The following is a 15126-nucleotide window of genomic DNA, read 5'->3' as shown; positions in this document are numbered from 1 at the left end:
CTATGTAGGGCTTGATTGTCCTCTCACTCCCAGTTTTACATCATTGCAATTCCACTGTTTTCAAGTGGAGTTATTCCTGATTTACACTAGTCTACGTGAGAGCGGGATCAGGCCTATCTAATCCCAGCACATAATTGATAGCTGTCATTTTTATTTCCTGTGAACTCCCAGAAATGTCATTAGTTTCTTTCACAACTAGCATAGGCAAGAATTGAATGCGGTAACGAAAACAAAATTCTTGATACAGTATATGCATCTCTGTAGCCCAGAGTTCCACAATTACTTTAGGACATATACTTACATTACTAGAGGAAATATAAAACATGCTTTTAATTTTTTTTTTTCAAAAACAACAGTTTCACTCATTTATAAATCAGAAAAAGCCAGGACATAAGACAAAAGAACTGTGATCTTAAAGGATGCTCTACTGTAATTTTTAAAGGTTCTTAATTCAAGAACATAATTCCAGGAAGACTCAGCTCATTTTCTACCCACATGGCTTCTGGTTTTCATTTATATGAGCCTAGATGTGTGATACACATGTATATGTTACATATATACACATACATTACGGACTCATTTTTGTGCACATTAACCTATTGTACATGGAGAATGCTATTCTGTACTTAGCCCCCTATCCTGCAAGACTGGAAGACAATGAATTATTCACAGTGTGTAAATATAAGCATGTTTGTAAATCTTTGCAGGATTGGCGTTTTAGGGCTGTATGCTCTTCGGGGTAGGAACTGTACTATTCTCTACTAGCTTGTTGGCTTGTGATATACAGGAAGGCAGGCTAGATGATATAATGCAATGACTCTCAACCTTTCCAGACTACTGTACCCCTTTCAGGAGTCTGATTTTTCTTGTGTACCAAATTTCACCTCACTTTAAAACTATTTGCTTACAAAATCAAACATAAAAAATACAAAAGTATCACAGCACACTATTACTGAAAAAACGCTTGCTTTCTCATTTTTACCATATAATTATAAAATAAATCAATTGGAATATAAATATTTTACTTACATTTCAGTGTATAGTATACAGAGCAGTATAAATGTGACTGTATGAAATTTTAGTTTGTACTGACTTTGCTAGTGCCTCTGCATACCCCCCTGGGTACGCGACCCCTGGCTGAGAACCACTGAGCTAATGGTCCCTTCTGGCCTTATTGTGTATAAATTAATTACTTTATTTTAAATAATGCTGAACATAATAGGTCTGGAGCCATGAAACACTATACTACTACTACCAAATAACAAACTATGCTGCTACTGTTAATTAACTTTTAACCATACTCGGGTTGTGGTTGTGCTCACACCAGCCTCTACCAATCTCCTGAGCACATCCCATCTTGGTAACATTCACCCTAAACACCAAAGTTCTACAAAAATTGCCATTTCATTTAGTTGGGAAACGCCAAGGCAGCAGCTGAAGGAAGATCCCAGCCTGTCCTCTGAGGCTGGCCTTCTTGTAATTTGCCCAGGGCTGCCCAGAGGGGGGAGCAAGAGGGGCAATTTGCCCCAGGCCCCCACAAGAGTTTTTTGGGGCCCCTGGAGCGGGGTCCTTCACTTGCTCCGGGGGCTCCAGAAAACTCTTGCGGGGCCCGGGCCCCTGGAGCTTCTTCCGCTCCTGGTCTTCGGCGGTAATTCGGCGATGGAGGTCCTTCCGCACCGGGACCTGCTGCCAAAGTGTCGGGTCTTTGGCAGTGGGGGCCCCCCGCCGCGGGTCTTCGGGGCACTTCGGCAGCGGGTCCCAGAGCGGAAGGACCCCCCGCCACCAAATTACTGCCGAAGCGGGGGCCCCCCACCGCCAAAGACCCCAGGCCCCCTGAATCCTCTGGGTGGCCCTGAATTTGCCCAGTGACTCATGACACTGGGAGAAGAGTCGTTTAAATTGTACATCTGAGCTAAACTCCCAGTGAAATCCTAGCTCTTATGGGAGGTAAAAGAAAAGCGACAAACTTTTATTTAATGTTTTCAAATGGAGATGTTTAATTTAAGTTCAACTTGTGTAATTTAAATTACGCAATGGTTTAGGAGTCAAACAGTTACCTCATAAGATAACAAATACAACGGTAGAGAGGCAGATTCTCAGGAGCAGTGCTGCTTTCTTGTGCTACACTGCTGGGAGATTTTGGTCATAAGAGTCTGTGTATCAACACTCAGGAGGATTACCCCAGTGCACAGGGCTTCCTCTGGTGGCTGTAGGTAGGGCATAAGTTCCTACACCACTACCACCAGCAGCATCAGCAACACTACCACTTGTTGTTGCCAACGTAGAGGGCACTCTTGAAAGAGAGAGTACAGAACAACTGTGTTGCATTGATCCCCAGCTATGGTTTGTATCCCATGGAGGCACTAGTAGATGGTGTAACTTAGAGCAGCTCTTAGCTTGTTGTAACATACAGAAAGGGACCAGTGTTGTGCTCAACAGCCCCAGCATTAGCGCAAAGGTGAGTGTTACACTGAAATAATCAAGCACATACTCTGGATTTACCCCTACGTTCATCCATCAACTTAAATGACAGAAGGAACAGGCCTTCAGTTTATAAATTTATGCCTTGTTGATGGAAATCAGTATCTTTTGTCTAAAATACCTTTAAAATGTACATATTTATTAAAAGAATGGTTGGCAACTGAACAAACATGCTAATTATCATGGTCAGACCAAATATTTCTCTTCAGGGCATAAAATACAGATTTAGTCAACTCAATTGCAAATTCTCAAATCAAAATATTATCTGTTCTTTGGAATTTCACCCTGCTTCCTTGGTTGACATTTGATTCAATGAACAGCGTAGTTATAAGTATTGATCTATTAACAGAATCGTAACGGTGCTGAGGTGAGTATAGTTTGTTACACACATTTGAGCAGGAGTGACTAGATTCACAGAAATACTTAGGCCTCTAAGGGCATGTTTACTCTGCTCCACAGTTCAGACTATGGAATTTTAAATAACAGTGAACGCCAAAGTGCTGTGCTGTAACTCCCCGGTGGATGCTGCAGGCGCAAACGGAAAGACTCCTAGTTCACATTAACGTAGTTTTCTTCGCACAGGACTACACTAATACAAGCTAAGAACCTTTTAATTCTTGACTGCAGTATCTACACTGGGGACAGGGGCGGCTCTAGGCATTTTGCCGCCCCAAGCAGGGCAGGCAGGCTGCCTTCGGCAGGGCCGGCTCCAGACCCCAGCGCGCCAAGCGCACGCTTGGGGCGGCGTCCCACGGGAGGGCGGCAGACGGCTCCGGTGGACCTTCCGCAGACATGCCTGCGGAGGGTCCGCTGGTCCCGTGGCTTCGGTAGAGCATCCGCAGGCGTGCCTGTGGGAGGTCCTCCGGAGCCGGGGGACCAGCGAACCTTCCGCAGGCACGTCTGCAGGAGGTCCACCGGAGCCGCGGGACAGGCGACCGCCAGAGCCCCTGCGGCGTGCCGCCCTGCTTGGGGCGGCGCAAATCCTAGAGCCACCCCTGGCCTTCGGTGGCTTGCCTGCGGAGGGTCCGCTGGTCCCGCGGCTTCGGAGGACCTCCCGCAGGCAAGCCGCCGAAGGCAGCCTGCCCGCCGCCCTCGCGGTGCCGGCAGAGTGCCCCACACGGCTTGCCGCCCCAAGCACGTGCTTGGTGTGCTGAGGCCTGGAGCCGCCCCTGACTGGGGAGTTACAGCACAGCCGTTTGGTGTTTGATGCTATTCACAGCCCGTACTTCAAGTAGTTGAGCAGCATAGACATGTCCTGTGTCTGAGGTTAAGTTCCACTCTTCCCCTTCCCCCCACCCCACCCCGAACCCGATAGGTGTCCACACTCACTTGGCAGCTAAGCTTTTGTAATAAGAGTTCCATAGGCACCTACGTTTCAGCCTCTGGTCACGTGCACTGCTGTCTCACACTAGTGATCCAGATGCCTATCTCCCCATAAACCCCGGAGCTATTCACAAGCTAGGGGAAGATTAGGCATTCTGCCACCTAAATCACACGCAGGACCCTATCCAATAGGCCTGCTCAGAGGGCACCAACTGGATCGGGCCAGTCAACTGCACTTGGGGCAGTCTCTCTAGAGGTCTCAGCTTTCTCCTAACTCTAGTGCTCTCAATTTAGCCCAATCCATCAGCTTAAGCTAAAATGAGTCAATCGGTCCTTAAACTCCAGCGCTTCCAGACTTCCCTTGTCTCCCTGTCAGTTTCTTAACAGCAGCCTGGCATCAGACTGTTGTCCCGCCACTATTCCAGACCTTCCTCCATCACCATCTCTCTCTGTTCTCCCTCCTTTATAGCTGGGCTTGTTTCCCTTATTGCTCCCAGATGCAGGTGCCTATCTCCACAATGGCAGTTCTGGCAGGTGTGCTGGGCTGCTGGTTGCCTGTAAGCAGGAAAGACCTTCCTTTCCTTCTGCTTATCTCGGTTTGGGGGTTGTAAACCCCATTACAGGGATCTTCAGGAGAGTTCACACAAAATAGCTGGGGGGAAGGGACAGAGGACCTCCCTCATAACTTATAGCACAGTGGCTAAGATCCTCACCTGGGATGTGGGAGATCCTTGGTTCAGCTACCCACAGATTCTTGCAAAAGAGGCACAGACATCTAATTCCAAAGAGGGTTCCCAGCTGTGAGTCACTAGCAACAATTAGTGTTTCCTCATAGCCTGCATTTAGGTGCCTATATTCATGTGAGGGGTGGGGCTTAGTACACACACCTCTGGTCAGCATCTCTCATTGGAAACCTTAGGTGGCTCCCTGCTTAGCACACTGGCTTTTGCGAATGGCATTCTAAAGGGCCTATCTCTTCCCATGCCTTGTATAGGGAGCCTAGGAACCCAACTCAGGCTTTGTGAATTCCAGTGATTTTCTAGGTGCCTAAAAGTTAGGCACTGTGATGCTCTGCATCACAAAACCTAGCTCCTTCTGTGTATCTAGGCCTATGTGCCTCAACATGGAGAGCTCACCTTGCTTTTAGCACTTTTGCACATTATACATTCTCTATCACTAGCACCTTTCAGATTGTTACAATTAGCTGTGATTTAAAAAAAGTAACTGGTAAATCTCCAATAGGAGTATGGGAAGTATGATTCTGAAGCAGACTGGTTTTAACACAGCTAAGTAAGCTTCATTACTTGCTTACCTATTTGAAAAACTTGTCAGCTTAGATCATTATTGTCTCATCCTGGTTAAATCAGAGCTGATACCAAAGCTTCAACTATGGCAATAAACACAAAAGCAACAAAAGTAGTTCAGACTTCCACACAGGAACAATTCCAAAGGGTCACAGCCACATATAGGGATGGATGAATATAACAACTATCCCTCATGGGTCAGAAAAATGTACTCAAGACCTCGTAGTAAAAAATAATTAACTCTGCTAAGTGAACTTTAAGTGTAATTCTCTCATCACAACTGCAAAAATTGTCTTTTATTTTTTGCCTTGATCATTAAAGCTGGCACAAAAAGGAAAGTAGATTTTAGTGTAGGGAGCAGCAGGGTGGCTTTCAGAAATATGAATTTGCCAGAAGAAGATTGGACCATACCAACTCAACCCATTGAAAAGAACTCAGATCTAATACCTCATGGAGTGGAGCTGAGAACTTCAAGGTTTGGGATAGTAGAGACTTTGTGGAGGAGGAAAAAAAAAGGCAAAGGGAAGGCCTTTTTCATAGTGTGATGCTCACACTGAACAACTATACTAAAGAAACTAACAATGTCAATAAGAAATTTAGATATAACATTAGCTCTTGTTCTATAACTGTTTAGTGGAAAAGCTGAAATCCCCTTTAATAATATCTGCTTTAGGAGTTTATCACTAGAAAATCAAACCCCCAAACACACATCATCATTAAAAGCCCCCAGGACACCTTTCATAATAGCACATGACATTTTTCATAATAGTATGCGTGTGACCTTTGTACACTCTACCCAAACTTCAATTTGGTTAATTAAATTCTGTCTATCTAAAATTCACTCTGCAGGTTTAGTGAATTAACTTTTTTTTTTAATGTCTCAAAACTGTAGGGTAGTGCTTTTAAACAATGTCTGTATCCTATTCTAGAAGTGGCCTGTATATAATTTGTTTGTTGGTTTCTAAAATAATCCAAAATCCTTGTGGAGGAAAGGTACTCTATTAAAAGTGCTTATATAATCACATTATCAAATTTCTATCATTTTTCAGTCACCCCTTGTAAAAAAAAACTCTTCTCACACTCAAATTGAAAAGTGAAATACAGGTATTAAAAACAATAAAAGGTGCCTTTTACATATTTTTTTCTAGGTCAACGGAATGAATTCTTATACCATACCAATGGTTTGAAAAGAAACATTCTAGATTACTAAGTTAAAAAGCTAACTGCGTCCTTATGTTGTCAGAGAATTGCTAAGGTATACACTAAAACTGTTAATCATGGGGTTTTTGTTTGTTTTTGTTTTTAAATATGTGTTGCTCTCATAATTGCATGTTAGTGCTAATATTCTAAAAGTGATGTAAGGGCTTACTGTATGTAACTGTTACTCCAGTGTATGTATGAAATGTATCCCTTAGGGCAAGCAGCAAAACAAACTTTAATCTCATGTGGCCTTCCTTCAGAGTAAACTTTGAAATGAATTAAAAAAAACCAAACACCACAAATAGAGCAAAATAGAGAAGTTTGCAAGTAGAGCTCTACTGTTAAATTCCCAAGACTGCCTTTAAGAACTATCTAATTTATAACAATTTATGGCAGTCGTGCACATACCACGTAATAGACATTTCTCTCTCTCTTACTCTCTCTCTATAAAAATAAAGCTCCATTTGTTTCATGAGCAAAGTGATTGTTACAGGACACTTACAATTATCTGAATAATACTGTGATAAAGCATTAGGGTCACATTATTTTTATTTATCAAGTGTATAAAGCTGCAAAGTGCCTTCCTTACTGAAGACACCTTCACTCCTTAAAACACATTTTGGGCCAGATTCCTCCCTGGTGTAAACCCAAGGAAATCAAAAGAATTAAACCAGGGATTAAATTGACCCATTGTGATGTTTTTCTTTTGTATCTTAAACTTTCACAGATGTTTTTGAGCATAGGCCCCATGCATATTATTTTTGTGTTGTGGTAAAAAGCAGATCATGAGCATGGTAAGAAATTATCTACCCAAGACAACACAAGTATTGTCAGTTTTTTCATTTCCTTTTGTGAAATTTGAAGAATTGTAGTTCAGTGCACCACAGAAATATCAAAAGGTTCCAGGCAAAGCATTTTCTAAGCACACGGGTGATCCTGTCATGCAGGGTTCTGATCTGGTTTTAGCATAGACTTGGGAACCCAGAATCAGAATGTACATTGTAGACAAAACACTTCTCCACACGCAGCCCAAGTAATTGGGCTGTGCAATGGAGAGACCACAGGGGTGGGGGAAGGGAAAAAAGAATCCTTCCCCCAGGCTACAGAGCAACAACAAAGCCACTCTGTGGACCAAATTCAAAGATAAATCTATGGGAGCGTAAGCTGGTGTAATTTAAAACTTCTTCTGTGTAAAATGTCATCATCATGATCAAAAGACTAATGGTGACCATCCTGTATCCTTTACTGATTTAAATTATATACTAATGTAAATGACCAGCTAAAAGTATTTCATAAGGGTAGAGAAGGACCTGAGCCAAAACCCAGGAGCCAAAGACCTCTGAGCTCTGGGGAGGTTCAGATCTGTGCCTGAACTTCACATTTGGCCTCATTTTTATATCAGGGAAACCAAAACCCTGGCACCAGAATTCTCAAGCGTTGAGAAAGCCTCAAATCCCTTCCAAATCATATGTCTCCTTGCCTACAAGAAATCAACATACATACAAGCTAAGACTTTGAAAAGCACTCAGCACTCATCTAAACTCTGTTCCCATTCAAGTCAGTGGTACAACAGTTATTGATTTGAGTGGGCACAGAATTAGGCTAATGCTGAGTGGTTTTTTAAATCCCATCCATGACAACGAAGCTGAAGAGCTCTTAGGAAAAGTCCATATATACTCATCTAATTACAAATCTTAAATAGACAGTAGTGTTATATATTACTGTAATATCAAAATGTGGATCCCAAATTGATTATAAGTCAACAATGTGATGCAGTTGCAAAAAAGGCTAATATCATTTTGGGGTGTATTAATAGGGGTGTTGTTCATAAGACAGGGGAAGTAATTATCCCACTCAACTAGCCATTGGGGAGGTCTCAGCTGGAGTATTGTGTCTAGTTCTGGGTGCCACACTTTGGGAAAGATGTGGACAAACTGGAGAGAGTGCAGAGGAGAATGACAAAAATGCTAAAAGGTTTAGAAAACCCGACCTAGAAGGATAGGTTAAAAATGGGCATATTTAGACTTGAGGGGGAAAAAAGGCTGAAGGCACCTGATAGTATGGTCAGGGCTGTTATAAAGAGGATGGTGATTAATTGTTCTTTGTCTGAAGATGAGGCAAGAAGTAATGGGCTTAATCAGAAGCAAGGGAGATTTAGGTTAGATATTAGGAAAAGCTTCCCAACTAAAAGAGTATTTAAGATCTGGAATAGGTTTCCAAGGGAGGTTGTGGAATCCCCATCACTGGAGGTTTTTAAGAACAGGTTGGACAAACACCCGTCAGGGATGGTCTATGTTTACTTGGTCCTGCCTCAGCAGAGGGGACTGGACTTGATGACGTCTCACAGTCCCTTCCAGCCCTACATTTCTATGACTCTATGCCTACGCTTTGAGCTGGAGGTGTAATTTCCAGCTCGGGTAGACAGAGCCGCGCTAGCTCTGACAGAGCTAAATTGCTATAAACGGAAGTGTAGTCATGGTGGCATGAGTGGCAGGAAGGGCTAGCTGCTCAAGCCCATACCTGATGTCTCAGACAGGATTTACGTCACAAGGGTTACTCTTCTATTGATAGCATGCAAGCTCGATCAGAGTTAGTGCTGGTATGTCCACCCACACTGGAAATTACTCCCAGATCAAACTGTGGCCTCTTGTATCTACTGTCAGAAGTGCAGCTTCAATCCTGAACTGCCAGGGATTTCTCACAAGGGGCCAATTTTATGGCCAAAGAATCTCAACACTAATAAAAATACTGTGAGAGTTGGAAGCCCTGGGAGGAGGGGGGAGATGTATATTGCCCCTCCTTTGGTATATAAATGGGTTATCTTTCCTGTGGAGCATCTAAGGGCAGCCGAAAAGAAGTCCCACGTGGTATAGCATCAACTAAGCCACATTGCGGGAGAGTGGAAGGTGTGGTGCCAAGGCCCAGAATGAGCATGGAGACAATGGAACCTCTCTGTGGAGGGTCCTGGTATCACATGGATGACCCAGGACCCTGACATTTTGGAGGTGGGCCCAGTGACAGATATGACAATTTCCTACAGTATCCTTGGCGGACCTCACTGAATTAAGTTTAAGTATGTCTGGGGTCCATCATATTAAACAAATGGTTTATGTATTATTGTGGGCTAGGATTATATGTAACCTCTCTCTAGGGGGGAAATGGGATGTGAACCCTCTGAAACATTATGAGCTTCAAAGAACTATAGTGAACAGTGGGCCAGACAAGAATGGACACTTGGGAAAAACAGTGTCAAGTGGTTTGCTTGGGAAAGCTCTTGGGAGAGGTGAATGTAAATTCCCCATTTCTGATTATGCAAACAGCCAGCCTTTTGAAGATACACCTTGAGGAGGGGACCATTGCTCACTGATTTCCAGTTCTCAGAATCTGAAGATCAAAGGCCCAAGCTGTATAAAGGAAAGACCAAACTATTCATGGGTGTGCTTGTTTGAGGTAAGGCTGTTATGGACTTATAAGCATAGAAAAAACCCTTTTGTGGAGTTGTAGGACTGACTCCTACCAGAGCGGTCAGAGAGAGAGAGAGAGAGAGAGAGAGAGAGAGATCTCTGGTAAGCATACTAGCATATGTGTACGTTCTTTTATTGCTTTTAATATGTTTTCTCTGTAACAATTTCACCTTAAGAATCCATGTGCTTGCTTATAAAGAGTACAGTTGTAACTTACAACTTCTGGCAATTACAGCTGTTCATAGTAGGGGGGAGGGATAGCTCAGTGGTTTGAGCATTGGCCTGCTAAACCCAGGGTTGTGAGTTCAATCCTTGAGGGGGCCACTTAGGAATCTGGGGCAAAAATTGGTCCTGCTAGTGAAGGCAGGGGGCTGGACTTGATGACCTTTCAAGGTCCCTTCCAGTTCTAGGAGATTGGTATATCTCCTATTATAAATAAATAAATTATAAATAAAATAGTATTCAAAGAGAAAGCAAAGTGCAGGCGCTGGCCAGTTTAGGCAGTCTGGCTTGCTGGGAGCATCAGACTGTATGCAGGAAATTGTGCTGCCTGAAAACCCCCAGTCCAGAGGGAGAGAGATGTGTGTCTCTGCCCAAGAAAGATGATTGCTGGAGAGCTGGAAGTCTAGAGTAGGTGCACCCAAAGGACCATGGAGCGGGAATACAGATGCAGTTTCCCTGAATTGTGACAGGCCCAATAGTCTTTTTTCATGGGGAATGGAAGAGGCAAAACTCATTCCCTGTGCCTGGCCTCCAGTTGAATGATGTGTGTGGGGATTCTCCATGACAGGATCCTTGCAGATAGTTTGTCCGGTGACCACCCTACCCCTGGGTTTTATTGTAGAAGGGGATTATTGGGTGCTGGAGTCTTATAACTGAGAGCAGAATTTGGTCCCCAAAAGATCAAAAATTGACAGTTTCATTAAAACTTGTCACCACAACCTAATATGTAAAATTTAGCTACATTTTAAAGCATCAACTTCTAATTAATTCATAATAGTCAAGTAATGGCCATCAACAAAGCAAATACTAAGTATTGTAAAAGGTCTCATAATGATCCCTTGCTAAGTGCAATATGTTCCTAGCGAGACAGTGCTGTAGTAAGGTAATTGGTTTTCTGATTTTTCAACTGCAGTAACAGAGCCCATGCTTGCTGGGAGCATCAGACTGTATGCAGGAAACTGTGCTGCCTGAAAACCCCCAGTCCAGAGGGAGAGAGATGTGTGTCTCTGCCCAAGAAAGATGATTGCTGGAGAGCTGGAAGTCTAGAGTAGGTGCACCCAAAGGACCATGGAGCGGGAATACAGATGCAGTTTCCCTGAATTGTGAAAGGCCCAATAGTCTTTTTTCATGGGGAATGGAAGAGGCAAAACTCATTCCCTGTGCCTGGCCTCCAGTTGAATGATGTGTGTGGGGATTCTCCATGACAGGATCCTTGCAGATAGTTTGTCCCGGTGACCACCCTACCCCTGGGTTTTATTGTAGAAGGGGATGATTGGGTGCTGGAGTCTTATAACTGAGAGCAGAATTTGGTCCCCAAAAGATCAAAATTTGACAGTTTCATTAAAACTTGTCACCACAACCTAATATGTAAAATTTAGCTACATTTTAAAGCATCAACTTCTAATTAATTCATAATAGTCAAGTAATGGCCATCAACAAAGCAAATACTAAGTATTGTAAAAGGTCTCATAATGATCCCTTGCTAAGTGCAATATGTTCCTAGCGAGACAGTGCTGTAGTAAGGTAATTGGTTTTCTGATTTTTCAACTGCAGTAACAGAGCCCAAGCCATGATCTCATCAGCACGTCTTATTTTACCCATAAAAGTTTAAATACACAGAAGAGGGCTCCTACAATAGAACCTGCTAACAAACTCTAGTGGCTTAATCTAAAGCCCAGCAAATATTAATGATGAGAAATAAACGCCTGTTGTTCAGGAAAGAGAAGTACATTCTAAACAAGTACAAAGCATACACATCCTCTGAATGCAACCTGGTTAGATTTTCCTAGAATAACACTAATAAAAAAGCCAGCAGATTTGAGGCCAGATCATCAAAGGTTGTGTTTGAAAAAAAGGTAACTATTCACAATTTTAGATGGTGCTTATTTACCTCCAGTTCATTCATATTTTTCAGAAACATGAGACTGGCTTGTCCAATAATATATTCTTCTAACTAACTGAAAAAATAACTATTAAACCATGGATTGGACCTTGTAGGGACTTAATTGTTATTGTTTTGCTTCAGGTAACATTAAGCATCTCACTCGGCCTACATAATTTTTGTCCCGCCTACCACTAAAACAGCTATTAGAGAGTGATCTTGTCAATGCCTTATAATGTATTTCAGCAAATATCCATCCCCTTTGTATGGCTCCAGTGCAATTATTTTATTTTGGTTATTATTACATCTAAGAGCCAAGATAATGCCGTTACGCACACATAAATGAAAACAATTTTAGTTCTAAGACAACAGATCATAAACTGAATATCTACAAAAATCATAATTACATATATTTAGAGCTCAAGGAACTCAGTAAATCAAATGCAGCTTGGAATAAGTGCAATTCTACTGAAGTCTCTGGGCCAGAAACAGCTGTGACCTAAATGGTTACATAAGACAGGTAATTTGTATATAAATGTGTGTGAGCAGCAAAAGGGTGTAACATGCACAGCTTTGCTTTCAACGTGGCAAATTCATGGGCATGTTCTGGCTACTTAGCACCACTCTGATGGCACAAAGCAGCCAGAAACCTGGCCTGAGCAGGATTCATCAGCTGAAACATACCCCAGTGAATCTGACCCCAATGAATGTAAACCTCATGCAAATTACAGTATTTTGCCACTTAAACTTTACATGTAAATAACTAACATAACCATTTGCCCCGAGCAGAGCACTGCTGTACTACTAGGGACCTAACAGGCTTAATTAGTGGATCATATAATGCGAGGGGATGGGTACTCTACCTATAACTCCCTTTTGGGGTCCTAAAAAAAGTCTCTTGGGGAGGCTGGCTGGAAGACAGGAGGACTGAAAGGAGTGAAATTCACCATCATGGCTGCCTCCCGCTATCTATTGGGGATGGCAGGATACACCATTACACCACTGGGCCTTCATCATCCTGATCCTCAAAGATGTCCTGACCAGACCAGGCCAGAGAGAGGAATCCAGATGATATCACCACCTACATCAAGTCAAGCTAAATCCTGAACATCACCTGAGATGTGAGACTTTGGTTCCTGCTGTCACCCTCCCCCCCTCAACTCATATGTCATTTTCCTTCCCCACCTTATTTCTTCTCTGTCCTATCTTTCTTTTTTTGGCCTCTTTTTAATGAGAGTTTGGCTTAGTCAGCCAAGATGGCATATTTTGAAACATCACCGTGAGCCGGTGACCAGATAGATAGCTAAAAGCTTTGCCTTAAATAGCCTGATAGTTGGTACCAGAGCCGCCCAGAGGATTCAGGGGGCCTGGGGTGGGGAGCGCTGAATTGCCACCAAAGATCCAGAGCGGAAGAAGCTCCGGGGGCCTGGGACCCACAAGAGTTTTCTGGGGCCCCCGGAATGAGTGAAGGACCCCGCTCCAGGGCCCCCGAAAAACTCTCATGGGGGGCCAGGGCAAATTGCCCCACTTGCCCCCCTCTGGGCGGCCCTGGTTGGTACAAATTTGCCAGGTCTCAGAGTAGCTGATAAAACCATGTGCCATGGTTGTGTTTCTTCAGCAGTGAGAAGGCAAGAGTCAGCAACAGAAGCTGCATTTTCTATCTCACCTGCAGGCCCCAAAATTGAGTGGTACTACCTCTAGCTGAGATAAAAACAATGTTTTTGTTATGTATATAACAGAATATGTTTATCCCATGAAAAATAAGATAAGCTTTTACCAAAAGAAGAATGTATTTATGGAGATTGCTCCTACACTACACCGGTGTAACTGAGAAGCAAATCAGCTTTAAGTGAGATCAGAATGAGGCCCTGTGGATCCTAATTAGGGCTGGGTGAAGAACGGGCTGGGCGGAGGCAATGGTGGAAGTCATAAACAACTGCAGATCACTTCTTGTTTTGGTAGGGACACAGCAGAAGCACACTAGCCACTGATGACAGTGCAGTGACATTTATTTGCCATAGATATGCTGACACCGTGGCATATAACCTCCCCTCGCCTCTGCTAGGAGCAATGATAAACTTCTACTGCATTTCTCCAAGATGCTTCAAGAGAACCACGTTCGATATTTCTTGACTGCCTCTAAATGTTTAGATTTTTACTCCTGTGATCTGAATAACAATTACTTAACTACTCTGTGAAAAAGAGGGCCCTTCTCTTATTGGCCTCACACTCCCTGCTGACATTTCAGTTTTATCTTTCAGAGCCATGAATTATTGATTCAAGTATGCTAGCCCTCCTCAAACTACTGAACTACTCACCATTGTACTGATGCAAATAGCTAATAAATAAGCAGAATATAAAATGGTTTTATGCAGCTTTAAAACAATTTAATAAAATCTTAGTGTATCCTATGCTGCTGCTAGTGCTATTCAGGTAGTAAATTTCAGCTTGTTACTTTCTGGCTTTATGTTCTGGCCAGCAATCTCCAAACTAGCTTCAGCTTCATATTGCATGGAAATTACACATACATTTGTTAGGCTGAGAAACTAACTATTCTTCCAACAGTCCCATTCAGCTCCTCTCCTTTATCAAACCTGACTATGATGCTCAAGAGGAAAAAGTGTCCCTCATATTCTTTCTAGTTGCTACAGGTCTAAAACAGGATCCAATTTTTTTCTCAGTTACCCTGCTGTATATCAGGGAAAACTCCATGGCAATCAATAAATTGCACCAGTGTACGGCTGGTGCAAATGAGACGACAAATCAGGCCTCCTAGTTTCAAAGGTAGCATTAGTTTATGAAAAACTCAACACACAGTACACAAAGTGATCGATTTCCAAAGTGCAACCCCTGACATTAGCCTTTAAAGTCATGTGGAAACACTGTAAAAACTGAAAGCAGCAAAAAGTAAATTTTGGATATTGCACAAGTGTGGTACCATGCTTTGCTATGATAACTCCAAAATACAGATAACCTGAAAAATTATCACTGTGGAGGATCCTGTTACTGTGTTGAATCTGCAATAGTTACTCAATAGAGGTTTTGATGAGCCTGTTCTCATTTCTTTCATTTTTGTTGTTGTTATTATTGGATATGAAAATCTCAAAGGTTTTCTGCTACAGGAACTGTTATAAGCTGACTGCTGAGATGGTTTTACAGTGCAATAAAAAAATAGACAACTTAGGAAATAAAACTCAGTGTTTGGATGTTTATTACTGTCCATCTTCACACAGGACAGCATAGCAATATA

The 15126-nt window shown here is 42.7% G+C and overlaps 1 protein-coding gene across 2 annotated transcripts in view; it reads right to left on the bottom strand.

Moving 5' to 3' along the window:
- The window catches only part of CNTN5 (contactin 5), a 965708-nt gene that overhangs the window by 766238 nt on the left and 184344 nt on the right, over window positions 1-15126 (bottom strand). The window lies entirely within an intron of this gene.

Source organism: Mauremys reevesii, linkage group 1, assembly GCF_016161935.1.
Source record: "Mauremys reevesii isolate NIE-2019 linkage group 1, ASM1616193v1, whole genome shotgun sequence".
Lineage (NCBI taxonomy): Eukaryota > Metazoa > Chordata > Testudines > Geoemydidae > Mauremys > Mauremys reevesii.
The sequence above is the reverse complement of the archived record's forward strand: the minus strand, read 5'-3'. Positions and strand labels throughout refer to the sequence as shown.